The following is a 14,501-nucleotide window of genomic DNA, read 5'->3' as shown; positions in this document are numbered from 1 at the left end:
TGTTTAGTTTTGAGCTTTTAAAAATATATATATATATTCTAGATGCAAATCTGTTTCACCTATGGCCATGCCACCCTGAACAAGCCCGATCCTGTCAGATCTTGGAAGCTAAGCAGGGTTGGGCCTGGTTAGTACTTGGATGGGAGACCACCTTGGAAGACCAGGTGCTGTAGGCATAAAAAAATAAAAATAAGGGATTGTAAACTGACAAGGTCCTTGCAATCTGTGAGGTCAACGAAGGGTTGCCTTGCCTAAAAAAAAAGAGCAAATCTGTTTCAAATATATGATTTGTAAAATTTTCTCTCAGTCTTTGTCAGATCTTTATATTATCTAAACAGTGTGTTTTGAATAGCAGAAGTTGTTATTTTGATGAAGTCTAATTTGTCAATGTTTTCTTTAAAGGGTTTCAGTTTTGGTGATCTAAGAAATCTTTGCCTAAACCAAGTTCAAAAATATTTTTCCTATGTTTTATATAGATATTTTATAGTTTAAGTTTTACCTTTGAGTCTTGATCCATTTTCAGTTAATAATTATATTGGAGCAAGATTATCTTATTTTTCTGATGATTGTCTTTGTCAAAAATCAGTTGTTCATATGTTGGTCTATTTCTGGACTCCATTCTGTTACATTAACCTATTTATGTATCTTTCTGCCAATACCATAGTGTGCTGATAACTGTAGCATTATAATAAGTTTTGAAATTAAGTAGGTGTTAGTCATTTTTTTCCAAGTTGTTTTGGTTATTCTTGGTACTTTATAGTTTTATATTAATTGCAGAATAATCTTATCAATTTCTATAGAAAAAACTTTCCTTGGATTTTGATAAGGATTGCATCAGGCCTACAGCCCAATTTGGGGAGAATTGGCAGGTTAACAGTCGTGAGTCACTTGACCCATGTACATAGTACATCTCTTAATTTATTTAGGTATTCTTTAATTTCTCTCAGAAAAGTTTTGTGGTTCTTGGTGTACAACCCTTGCTCCATTTGTCAAATTCATTTCTAAGTGTTTCACATTTTTTTAATGTTATTTTCAATGACATTGGTTTTTACTTTTAATTTTTAGTTGTTTATTGCTATGTTCTGTATAATGATCTTATATGCTGAAATTTTGTTAAGCTGAATTATTAGTTTTAGAACCTTATTTTGATATTCATAGGATTTTCTAATTAGATGATTATGTCATCTGTGAATAAAATGGTTTTACTTCTTCTTTTTAATCTGGACACATTTTATTTCTTTTGCTTATCTTACTGCAATGTCCAGAACCTCCAGTACAATGTTTAATAGACACGATGAAAGTGGACATCCTTGTGTTATGTGTAAATTCATGAAGAGTATTGGCCTGTAGTTTCTTTTCTTGTTTTTTTTTTTTTTTTTTTTTTTCAGATTTTGGTATCAGAGTAATGTTGACCTTAGAGGGATGGGGAAATAATCCCACTTCTTTAATTTCGTGCAAGAGTTTGTGTAGAATTGACATTAATCTTCTTAAAAGATTGTTAGAATTCTCCAGTGAAGCCATTTGGGCATGGATTTTTCTTTATAGGAAAGATGTTTAAACTACAAATTTAATTCCTTTAATAAGTATAGGATTACTCATATTATTCATTTCTTCCTAACTGAACTTTGGTATTTATACTTTAAGGAATTTGTGCATTATTCTTAAGTTATTGAATTTATTGGAATAAGATTGTTCATAATTTCTTATTCTTTAAATATCTTTGGAATCTGTATTGATATCTGCTATTTCCTTCCTAATATTGGTAATTCGTGTCTTCAGTCTTTATTTTCTAATCAGTCTGAGTAGAGATTTGTGAATTTTATTAATTTTTCTCAAATAAGTAGCTTTTGGTTTTATTGTTTTATTTTTTCTGTATTTCCTATTTTTATTTTTCTACTCTACTGTTTATTAGCTTCTCTTTCTGCATTCTTTGGATTTCAGTTGTTCTTTGTTTCCAGTTTCCTTAGGTAGAGGCAATAGTCCTTGGTTTGAGGTGTCTTTTCTTTTCTGATATAGGTGTTAGCAGCTATAAATTTTCCCTCAGTATTGCTTTATTGACACTCCATACATTTTGATATGCTGGTTTTTGTTTTCACTTTGGTCAAATGCTCTCTAATTTTACTTTTACTGTCTTTTTTTTAACCTATGGATTATTATTTAGAATTGTCTTTTTAGGTTTCCAAGTATTGAGGATCTTTCTTTTGTTGAGATTTTTTAATTGATTTCTAAATTGCCGTCAGAGAACACACTTTGTATTACTTTAATCCTTTTAAATTTAGTAAGACTTATTTTATGACCCAGAATTTAGTTTATTTTAGGAAATATTCTGTGTTCCCTTATAAAGAATGTGTATTCTGCTTTTCTTGGGTAGAGCGTTCTCTAAATGTTAATTGGGTCAATATCAGTTGATAGCATTGCTCAAGTCTTCTACATCCTTGTGGATTTTCTACTTGTTCTGTCAATTGTTGAGAGAGAGGTATTGAAATAAGCCACTGTAATTGTGGATATATTTTTCTCTTTGCAGTTCTATCAACTTTTGCTTCCTGTATATTATTTTTATTGAGATATAGTTTATATATATTACATATATAATATATATATGTAATATATATATATGTATTTTGAAGTCATATTATTAGGTACATAAATGTTTAGGAAATTTCTATCTTCCTGATGAATTGATTCTTACCATTATGAAATTTCTTCTTTAACATTAGTAATATTGTTTTCCTCGAAAACTACTTTGTCTAATATTAGTATAACCCATGTGGGAGAGGAGGACATCTGCATGGAGACAGATGGCAACAGAGACAGGAGATAATTTATATAGAGGAGGATTGATCTAATTAATTAAGTAAGTAAGTAGGTGTAATGAGACCCAGGTTTCTCACTGTCTGTGGACACACAAATTTTGAAAGAAAATTAGAATATACCTGTGATATTGGATTAAAATCAGAAATATCAGTTGAAATTAATGTTTTTAATACATAAAGAAATAACTATTAATGTAAATATCTGTATATCTGTTTATGTTTGTGTGTGTGTTCATGTATGTGGTACATATTTATATTTCTTAGTTCTGTCCACCAAGCAACCCATACCTAAAGTCCAGGTCTTTCTTTCTAAATATCACTCTCCATGAAAAGGAACCAGGGCTCCTTGAAGAAGTGTCTGATTCTGGGACAAAGACAATGAAAGCACAAGATGAGTCTGGAATATCTTGTATCAGAAATCAAAAGAGTTCTCAAAGAATAATGGGATTTATCCACAGGTACAGAACCTAACCTGACACTCTCTAAGTCAGGTTAAATTTCCCATCAGAATAAGTAATGATTATTATGGATTTTAACCCACCGAGTAACATAAGAAACCAGGAGTTGAATGAATAATACATACATGCATATACACACATACATACATAAACACACACAGGTTTGATGAGAAATGGTATAGCAACATGGTTTCACAATACTCCCCCACAAAATAATTATTAATTACAAAGGAGGAAGAGCTGTTTTACAATGGAAAAGCCTGAAGATGCCACCTTAATTAAGTAATCATAGTAATGGGACAGTTTGAACTTGTGTGCACCTGATACGATACAATGAAAAAAACAAAGCATCACTTCTGTGATATTCTTGCCAAATATGCAAAAGCTGAATCTCTGTGCAGAAACATCAGTTAAACTCAACTTGAGTTACATTCTGCAAAATAACTAACCTATAATCTTCAAAAAGGATCAAAGCTTATTATAAATGTTAAAGAAATACCGAGAAATTGTTACAGACTGAAGGGGATTTACAAGATAAAAAACATGATTCTGAACTTTTTTTCTGCAGTGATGAAAATTATGGGGACAAATGGTGACACTAATGGGGTCTTTGTATTAGGTGATAACAGTCAATATTAAGTTTCTGATTTTGATAGTTGTATTTAATTTACATAGGAGAATGCCTTTCTTTGTAGGAGATATACTCTAAAATATTCAGGTATGATGGGTTATCTGATTGGCAATCTTAATGGTTCAGGATAAAAAAATTCTTGTATTGAACTTGCAATTTTTCTTTAAGTTTATGATTAACTCAAAAATTAAAAAAAAATGTTAAAAAAGACTTGCAAAGAGCATCAAAGTTGTAATCTACCTGGCTTTAGTTGTGTTATTGGCTAATTTTAAAATTATTCTAGGGAGCTTAATGATCTTTTCCTAAAAATTTTAAGTTGTCTTGAACTATCTGGGCTATTTCTGAAGATAGGCTCTCTGGTAGAAAAGAGAAAGAAACATTTTGCAATGAAGGAAAATTGAAGGAAGGATAGGGAGTTTAATTGATTTTCTCTCCAAATAATTGTTACAGCCAGAAGTAAAATATTGGCTTCATTATTTTAAAACCAGTTTCTAAAAGTATTTTATAACTTAAAATTGTGTGAAAGTACCTGAACAGTTCTGACCCTGTATTCCTTGTCTAAAAATGAGAGTTGGATTAAAGTGTTCTCCAGTTTGTGACAGTAGATTATAGTGTTACACTCTGTCAGGGGCTCATGGTTAGAACTACTGTAGTCTGGTATGATTTTGTCACTGTAAAGAAAATCCCCTAGCAACAAAATGTCTCTCCGGTGGTCTGAAATTCTCAGTATTAGATCTATTCCCTTGGATTAAGATAACATTTCTTAAAGTGTCCTTTAGAGAGCAGTAATTTCTTTATTATTATTATTATTATCTTGTCAAATACATTAGAAAACTCTAGGTTAAACTGATTTCTTTAGCTAGAGTTTTCAAAACTGTTAAAATGCCAGAATGCTTTGTGACTCTGTAAGAGAAATGTACAACTCATCGTTTCTCAAACTTAGTTGCCCAGGGAATTAAGGCATTGTTTTATGGAAAACATGTTGGGAAAAGCTAGATAAAGAAAAGTTCGTTATTAAAGTAGAATGTAAATGAACCAATATCATACATAAAATCTTAGCTCGCATTTATTATATTGCATCAGCAAAGTAGTTCCTGAGTACTAGTTGGGTGTACTGCTCTTAAAACCCAGGCCATGAGTTGTTCCAGTGGGAGGGCAGACTTGATAATAACGCTGGTTCCAGAATTTGACCAGCCAATAGTATCAGTGTCATATGGTGGAAAAAGTACAGACTGGGAACCAAGCTGACTTGGATTACAATCCAGGTTCTTCCATTTCTACTCTGTGTATTGTCAGTCAACTCAGTAACCACTCTGAGTCTGTTTCCTCATCCCCAAAATGGAAATAAAACAATAATGTTAATAGTAATACTTGTAGTAACAAATACTTAGATAGCACTTTAGCTAGGTACTGTTCTAATCACTTAATATATATTAACTCATTTAATCCTCACAAAAAAAATCACTTGAGATTTTCTTATTTCTACATAAAATTTCAACTATACAGGATTGTTGTGATGATTACATAAGATAGATATAGATATAGATATAGATATAGATATAGATATAGATATAGATGTAGATGTAGATATAGATGTAGATATAGATATAGATATATAAAGTGTCTTTTGCAGTGCCTGAGACAGACTGAGCACTTATTAAATAGTAGCCATCATCATTATCATTCTCATCATAAGGGCATCATAAGGGTACTGGGTACCAGAGGTGTGTAGGTAGAGAAGAAGTATGGCTGATGGGGGTGTAATGGGCTATAAAATGAGAATGGAGGAGCACTACAGATAAATTTCACAGCATTTATAGTCTTTCCTAGAGCTAATTATGGCCATAACTTCCCACTCTTAATTAGTTTTACATACTTAAAACCTTAATTTTCCTCCTACACCACATTGTCACTTTAGCAAAGAAATGTTTATCAACAGATCTGTCTTCTATTGAGTGCCTAGTATGAAGGGGTAATAATATAAGTAAAATATGTCAGATGATCATAAACACTATGGAGAAAGTAAAGCAGGAGAGGCAGGTAGGAAGTGTAGATTGAGGAGAGGATTAATTTTTATATATTCTATTCCCATTCTTCTCTACAATTTCCATAGATAAGTCTATCTATGGAAAAGGCAAAAAGGGAAGAGAGGGTGAAAGAGAAAGAATTAGTGTAAAAAACCTATGACTGGCATTTACCTTTTATTTATGCAGAAGTGCAGAATGAGGAAAAATCTCCCCAAGTACTTGCAATGCCATTTTACCTTATGTACCTGGGCCATTTTTTTTAAACCAGTGTTCTGAGGGCCTGATTCAGAGTCACCCACACAGCCTGATTTCATTGACTTCTTCAGTTTTACCATGGCCTTAAGTATTTGCCAACGTAATGCCTCACAAATGGCTAATATATTGCTGTGCTAAGCAGCATTTCTGCTGTCAGCAGTGCAGCAGCAAATGAAGTACCTCACTAGGGAACCATTGAATTAAATGGTGCACACTGGACTGGCTGTATTCTCTCCCACTTTGGAATGACTTCACCTTCTCAGTTCCCAAGTGAAATAAAACTCCTTCCATCTGTGCTAGACTTGCATTCTGAAGGGGTTTTGGGATTTATTATTCTTAGAGATGGAAGGCAGGAGCAGTGAAGCACTAACCAAATGTAAATTGCCACAGTTGCTTTTATAACTTAGTATTGAAGGGAGAGTTAATTGCCTATGTACTTCATCTTTAACTACTGGGCTTAACTGGAAACTGAAAAGTTGACAAAATTACAAAAAAGATTAGAAGAGAACAAAAGAAAAGAATGTCGAAAAGAGATTAAAATTCAGAATGGTTTGGCTGGGAATATCAAACAATTTTATCATTATTATACTTGGGAGGAAGATCAAATCTTTTTAAAATTTATATTTTTTTAGAAGTTTGGATGTATTATTAAAATAAATCTATTAGTAGACATTTATGTTGAATGTACTCCTCTATGGTGACTAATTGCTTGGTTGCTATAGAAGCCATTTTCTGAAACTGAAGACAAAGATTTAAAAAAATGACAGTATTAACAATGTGTTTCATAGGTAATGCTAAAGCATATATGATTTGTCCCTGTAATTTGGTTAGAGAGTTAATTCACTTGAAATGTTCCTGAATAAGAAGGCTCTAATTCCTGTCTTGCTAATGAAAGAAGAATAGTACATGCAGACAGGACTTGGTGTTAGATACTGAGGAATCCTCATGATTTTTAATCCTAGAAACCACTTGTAGGAACGTTCAGGACTGTGATTGAAGAAGAGGTCTCATAGAGATTCAGAAAGACTTTATTTACTTTAGTAGGAAATTATTTGAAAATGTCCATAATAGTACCTTATTAAATAGATGTTCTACTATATAAATATTTGGTACCTGATGTTTGTCTTGTTAAAATATTTAATTAGTCTCTGGAAATCCTGAAAAATATATTGATAGCATAATGTAATCTTTAATGATTTAGGAGCTACTATATCTAGTAAATCAATAAAAGCTATTATAAATATTTATTTTTATCCACAGAAATGAAACATTTAACATAGTATCCTGAAGAAAAAATGTGAATGACATTTTATACATCTTAAATCAGTAATAATCCTGTATATAAATTCCATTTACTATGCTTAGCTCACTGGAAATGTTGTAGGATCATTCTGCCTAGTAGTTTGATTGAAATGCTTATTAATTTGTTTTGTTTTGTTGTAGATAATGTGCATACGAAGATGCATTTTACTTTCATTACACATTGTTATACAACTATTCAGTGGTTTTCAAATTTTATGATTTGGACTTATTATCCTGGTCTTGGATACACTATGTCTGTCAAGGCACAGCTCCAAAGGACAGGCTATTTTCTCTTACATATATTATCTAGCCTCTCTTTTCTAACAGATGTCGGATTGTATAGCATCTGTGTTTATTCCCTTTAACTTTTTAAACCTTTCTTTTCTAGTTAAGCTTTCCTTTTACTTTTATATTCCAACACTTCCCCTCTTTTTATAATCATCCCCTACAGTAATGACTCACATTTATTGAACTAGAATTTTTATGATTGTTGAAAAAGCATGGAATCAAAGTCACACATCCTGAAATTTTGCATCAGGGAACTCAAATTTGGGGAGGCATTTCAGTGTGTCTTTCTGCTCCTTGGACAGTTTAATAAGTAGCTGTATAACAGAGACAGACCAAAGCCAGAGAACACCACGCTATCTTAGGGTTACTATGTAGGGTTTTTAGTCTTGTGAAATTGATCCTATTATATCTCTGATGCTATGATGTTTAGAAATTAGAACCTGGGAATGTTTAGGAAACAGTTTATGGTCTCTGATGTTGGGGTTGAATTTTACTTTTCCGCATCCTTCGTTAGAAAACTTTCCTTCACAGATGAAACCAAGTTGACTCAATGGTATAAATTGTTGCAATTTGATTAGTTGACATGTGATTGGTTAAGGCTTTATGTTAGCTTTCGGAAAAACTCCATTCTCCTAACTAATGAAAGAATCGAATAGAATAGAATGCAGAAATTTACTTCGTACTGGATGGACACCATGACTATAGCATACCACGTTTGGTCCTATATCGAATGCCCAAATTATAATAATATATAATAATATATGTGTATTTTCATTTTAAAAAAAGTACTTTCTCTCTATTGGATAAATATTGCTTTCAAATCTGCCACAGAAAAGAAAAAGGATGCAGTATGTCACATTTAATGGTATTTCCAGTAATTTTTTTCTTTCTGATTTAATCGTAATATTCAAGCTAGTTAGACAAATGTCACACTTTCCTACCAATTATTGTTGTTTTGGTGTGATGTACTGGTTTGCATCTATGTAAGCTTCATCATGATTAGAGGTGAGAATTGACAAGAGAATTCTATCTCTGAAAAATGAACTGACTTAAACATTATTCCAAAAGGTGCGATAGCACATTAAAGTGTATAGGGAATAATCGAACCTTAAGATTAAAAGCAGTGACTCTGAAGAGAAGTTGCCGCTACTGCCTATGGCTGTCATCAGTATATCTGACCTGTTTCATCCGAGGCTCTGCACTTAGGTTAGAGACCTGGGTCATCCAAGCCACATTCTCCACAGTGTTAGGATGTGACATTATTTTGAAAAGAACCCATTTATCATGGTTCAAAAAAGATCCTTGGCTCTCTCTGGGATTTGATTTTAAATAATATGTGGGAGTGGCAGTATAGATTAAATAAGACTGGTAATGAATTGATCATTATTGAGAAGTATGTGGGTGTTTACTATTTGCTCTACTTTGTATATGTTTGATATAGTCTCTAATGAAACATTAAAGCAAAACAGTATAAAAATGAAAAAATGGAGTTCAAAAAAGATGAAAAAAAGTCCTCTGTTAAGATATACCATTCAAGGAGAAAGAGTATGTACATGTATAGTTCTGTGGTTTTAAACTTAGAATGGGTTTATCAGAATCACCTGGGAGAGCTCTTGGCAAATAAACTTCTGGGGTCCCATCTCTGAGATTCCAATTTAGTAAATTTAGGGAGGGAAAAAGCTTTCTGGTGATTCTAATGTGTTGACAGGCTGGATTATGTCATGAAATCCATTTTGGCAAAAAATAGATTTCAATGAAGATAGAAAAAAGATAGAAAATAGTAAAATTGGTGAAGTTTACAAATTTCGTAAAATTGACACTGTTTCTTAGAACTACAGCACTTTTTCATAGTTTGTAGCCTATGATGTCGGTTTTCTTGGAATGAGATATATTAAGAATTTATAGAACAGTAGAGCTGAAATTTTACTTAGATATCTCTTGTCCAGTCTCTTTATTTTGTAGATTAAAAAGTTGAGGCCTAGAGAGAACATGGCACAAAACTCAATAGCTAAGTTTAGGAAATATTTATTGAAAATCTATAAGAGCCAGGCTTTGTGTTTGAGTAGGCACTTGGTCCACAGAATTTACTAAAAGTTATATTTTTCGACCTGGAGAAACATGTTCGTATCTTCTCACTTTAATTTCATTGTTTTATCATACCATGCTTCCTCTCTTCTCATCTTTTCTCTAACTTTAGATAAATCTATTTAACTTCAAAGAAAACATTTAAATTTAACATTAATTTCCAATATTTAGGATTTCTATGTATAACAACAAAAGAAATTCAATACTAATCCTAAAAATAACATCTCTTTTCCATTAAGGAAGGAAGGATAGTTACTCTCCATGTTAAGAATGGTTTCAATACACTTTAGGGTTTTCTCAGCATCAGCATCTAAAGAAGAAAGATAGCTTGGAACAGCAGGGGAGAGAAGAAATACCTGAGTTATTAACCCTTGCCTGACATTAACTGGACTCTCAAGGCTGAACTGGGCATTTGAGAGCAAGTTTAAAGAAACATGACAGAAAGGAGCTTTACTTTATTAGGGTCCAGAGGGTCATAGGGCCTTCCAGAGAAGAAGCACTCAAGGAATGTTGGGGTTAACTTGATTTTATTTAACATAAGCTTAGCTTTAGAACATAACTCTTCCCTCTATGACTTTTTTTGTTTTCTCTAACTCCCATAACAACAGAAATCTCTCTTTATATTATTTGAAGTTTTAGAGTCCTCATATCCATAGAGAATGAAGTAAACACTGTGGGCAGGCAGGAAGACATTATTAATTTCTACTCATTGCTTATTAACTAGGGATTTAGTAATTGTCTTAAATGCAGAGCGGTTTCCCTACATTTCTGCATGTAATCTTTCTCTTGGTTAGTTTTTTAGGTATCCTAGTGGTTCTCAAATTTAATATGTAAAATAATTACCATACAAAGTTACATGTATACTGTATTTTAAGGCAGATTTAAGGAATTTTCTTATTTTTAGTTATGTAATATTTGACTGCAGGTGACTTTAGAGCTCATCCCCAATGTAAGATGGGATTGCTGTATTTAAATCCTTGTCCCAATGAAACTAAGTGATTGGCCATGATACAGTAGAGGAAGGAGAATAAATGGCTAAAAACGGATTTCATTCAAGAAGATAAGAATAATTATTTACTAGTTTTTAAATTCCCTCCAAATTGAGAAGAGGCCAAAGACATATTGACCAAGTATATAAACAGAAGTTATATATTAAAGTATTTAATTTTCAATGGACATGGTAGCTGCTTTTTTTTGCTAAGAGAAAATAGTACCAACCTTCTAATTGCAGAGTGAATTCCTGGAGTTCTGACAGAAAGAAAATGACTGGGCAGAGCTCCTAAACTCACATTATTTGGGTTTAATTTCAAGAGTCCTGGGTGGAGTGTAGACAGTCCTCAGACAGCTTTCTCCCTCTACTCTTGACAAGGTTCCTCAAGTGTTGCTTTATTTTTTAAACCTTTACATTGTAGTTCAAATATAATGTGGTTTCCGTGGAGGAAATTCATTAGTTTCATTTATAAGAACATTTAAAGAATAGTGGTTTCCTACTAGAAACCAAAGAGAGTATTTGATATTTAAAAAGCTGAATTAGAATGATTGAAAGACAGTAGGCAACTTGTATAAAATGACAACTGGAAGGAAAAGTAGACTTATTTTCAGTTTTGCATTAATAATAATAATAATAACAATATCCCAAAAGTTTAGGTATTAAAGTGTTCACTTTGTGGCTAGCAAAAACTATTTATGAATTTAAATAGGGAGTATATTATGAGTAGAATTTGGCAGAAATATTAAAATAAAAACCCCAAATGGAATTCATTATCAGCTTGTTCTACAATTGCCATTTACCCAAACCTATAATTATCAATTCTGTCCTACTGGAAACATATCGTCCCTCACTTTGCTCATTCTCCTGTCATTGTGAAGCTTCGATGCATCTGACAATAGAATTGACATCAGGACTTCTGAGAAGTCTGGAATGCTTGTGACAGGTTAGGTTCAGTTTTAAATAAGCAATGCAATTTCTTTCATACTGTGCAATTAGAGCCAAAAAGTATGGTATCTGAAAGAAGCAAGGACTGAATGGGAAGAACTTGAACCTTAGGTCAGGTGTGGGTTCTAATTATGATTATTTCTGAATAGCCGGGTCACCTCAGGCACTCTATGTGACCCAGTTCTCCTCATAAAGTTGTATAAATATTACCTCTTTTACTACTGCATAAAATTCTTGTGAGAATAAAATGTGGTATTAGATGTGAAAAGGAAAATACCGAACAAATATGAAATGAGATTTTTGACTCCCTTTATATATCGTTTTTCCCATCATAAACTCTTTTTTTTTTTCAAAATTTTTTTTAAAAAAATCAAAATCCTGCAAAAAGTCTTTTCATTACTGATGTGCAAGAGATTGGGTAGGAATAAATATAATGTTGAAGAAAAGTCAGAACAAAATGATTTAGCTCATGGTGAACAATTGACTTGATATAAAGAGTCAATGCAGACCTTTATGTTTCAAATAATTTTTCTCCACATTATTTTTAGAATATTGCATAAACCTCTATGATACTGGGAGACCTCAAGTATTACAAATAAGTAAATTATTCAGGATATAACTTCAATTGACAGATTTTCAAACTGTTGTATTTCTGGGATAATCCAACACAAATTTTTGAGTTAGTACTGAACAGAGAAAGAGCAAATGAGTGCTATCCTTAGATTTTTTTGGCATAAATACGTGACTTACTAAGAGCTTAAACTCGGTTAGATGCCAAAGATGCAACTACATTCTTGCTATTAATATTTCATTACTCAGTAATAGCTTTTTGCATAGAAATGGAAATTTCTGGTGTTATGAGGTAATATGATAAGTGTCTTTTGTTGATGGTATAAATGATAGAATCTTGTTTTTATAAATAACTTGTTGACTTTTTTATTTTATTCATGACTCTGATCTAAAATATCTCAATATGGTAATTGAAATATTTCCTGGCTTATATGTTATATAAAATATTCCACTGCTATTGCTTTACTGTCCTGCACAGTTTTTCTAAACACAGTGCAACCTAGTTGTTTGTGTTTTATCTAGTAACTAAAACCCTCTCTCCAGAGAATTATTTTTTCTCTTGTCCAGTCAGTTGCAGAGTCCAAAGGAAGGCTAGTCTAATAAGATTTGCTCTTTTCTTGATGTGTCTAGAACAATGTTATCATCTTGTTTATAATTTATTGATAACCTAGTAGTTTGGTTATATCAAGTTTGCTTCTCTGAGACTAAGTCACTGCATTGTAAAAAGAAAATTAATTCTGCATCAGGATTTTATTATATTGGGTGCCCTCTTTATAATCTTTTAAAATTGCCAATCACAAATATGGCTAAATGTCTCCACTATTTATTAGTTGTGTGACCTTGGGAAATTTAAAGAACTTTTTTTGTGATTCTGTTCCAAGGTCAGTGAAAAGGGGGATAACGATAGTACCTAAAAGATTTTCTATGAAGATTTAATGAGTTCCTTAAATTTTAAGTGCAGAACATAGTACCAACACACAGTAAGAACCTGATAAAAATTGGCTGTCATTGTTATCAAATGTGAAGATTGATAATCGTCGTAGTACTATTATTGCAAAAGATATGAGTGATGGAGCTATATCTGAGTTTATTCAAATACTTGAATGGGCAAGTATTTTTTAAAAATGAATCCTATATTTAGCTTGTCTGCTTGGCTCATAAAAATAAGACACAAAATGCAGATAGGCCGATCTCTTTATTTGATTTTTTTCCTTTGAATTCTGTATAATTCTTGCAAGATAAAAAATACATGGAAAATAGAATCAGAGAGAATATTTAAAAATAGCATTACAAGTATTTTGAATGATACTGAAGAATCACTTATGTTGTGCTTCTTTTGTTATGGTTCAGTTGGCTGTTACAATAGATGCTTTTGGTTGCCTCCTCAACAACCATTTCCCTTCTCCCTTCTTCTTGTTAAGAGAATTCCGATTCTGTTCAAGTATCTGCTTTTCCCTCATTGACTCAGGAGTAGATCCTGATAGATCTTATCCAATTTGGTGCACTTTCCTATTCTCCTTGCTGATAATTGGTTTAAACAAGGGCTGTACATTACAAAGCTGTAAGTAGAGATATGAGAGAAGTCTGCTGAAGGGATTCTGAGAAATGTTCTCTTCATTCTAACATAGAAAAGGTAACCTTTTCTGCTTCTGAACACTATGATGCTTGGAATCATTGTGGCCATCTTGTGATCATGAGGTCACAAGCTACAAGACAAAACTGATACATGAGATGGCAAAGCAGTAAGATGAAGCCAACGTGGGTCCTTGAAGATGATGTTAAGGTATTGAATTAACCAACATTGAAATTTCCAACCCCTTAGGTTCTTTTGTAAGATAATGAATTCCTTATTGGTTTAGTTTAGTAAGGGTTTTCTCATATAGCTAAAAGCATCCTAAATAATAAAAGCATCCTAAATAAAATAGCTAAATATTACTCATTGCATATTTTTGTTTTCTTATAAGAGCATGTTAAAATTATGTAAATGAAAAATGTGAGCAATTTATAAGTATGTAGATACTATGTAGATACTGAAATCCTTATGCAAAATATTTCCTGAAAATATAGCAGTATTTGACATCTCTTTATCAAATAGAAGTAGGACAACTTCTATAGTGTCATCTTAGCAATACTTGA

At 32.2% G+C, this 14,501-nt stretch overlaps 1 protein-coding gene and 1 non-coding gene across 2 annotated transcripts in view; both read left to right on the top strand.

The window, feature by feature from the left end:
- Positions 1–14,501, top strand: part of GPR158 (G protein-coupled receptor 158) — a 341,897-nt gene that overhangs the window by 113,532 nt on the left and 213,864 nt on the right. The window lies entirely within an intron of this gene.
- LOC111746254 lies at positions 58–176 on the top strand. The gene has a single exon (XR_002783028.1). It is a non-coding gene; the product is annotated as a 5S ribosomal RNA (ribosomal RNA).

Source organism: Pteropus vampyrus, unplaced genomic scaffold (assembly GCF_000151845.1).
Source record: "Pteropus vampyrus isolate Shadow unplaced genomic scaffold, Pvam_2.0 Scaffold180, whole genome shotgun sequence".
In the NCBI taxonomy this organism is placed as follows: domain Eukaryota; kingdom Metazoa; phylum Chordata; class Mammalia; order Chiroptera; family Pteropodidae; genus Pteropus; species Pteropus vampyrus.
This window is presented reverse-complemented; position numbering and strand designations above follow the sequence as displayed.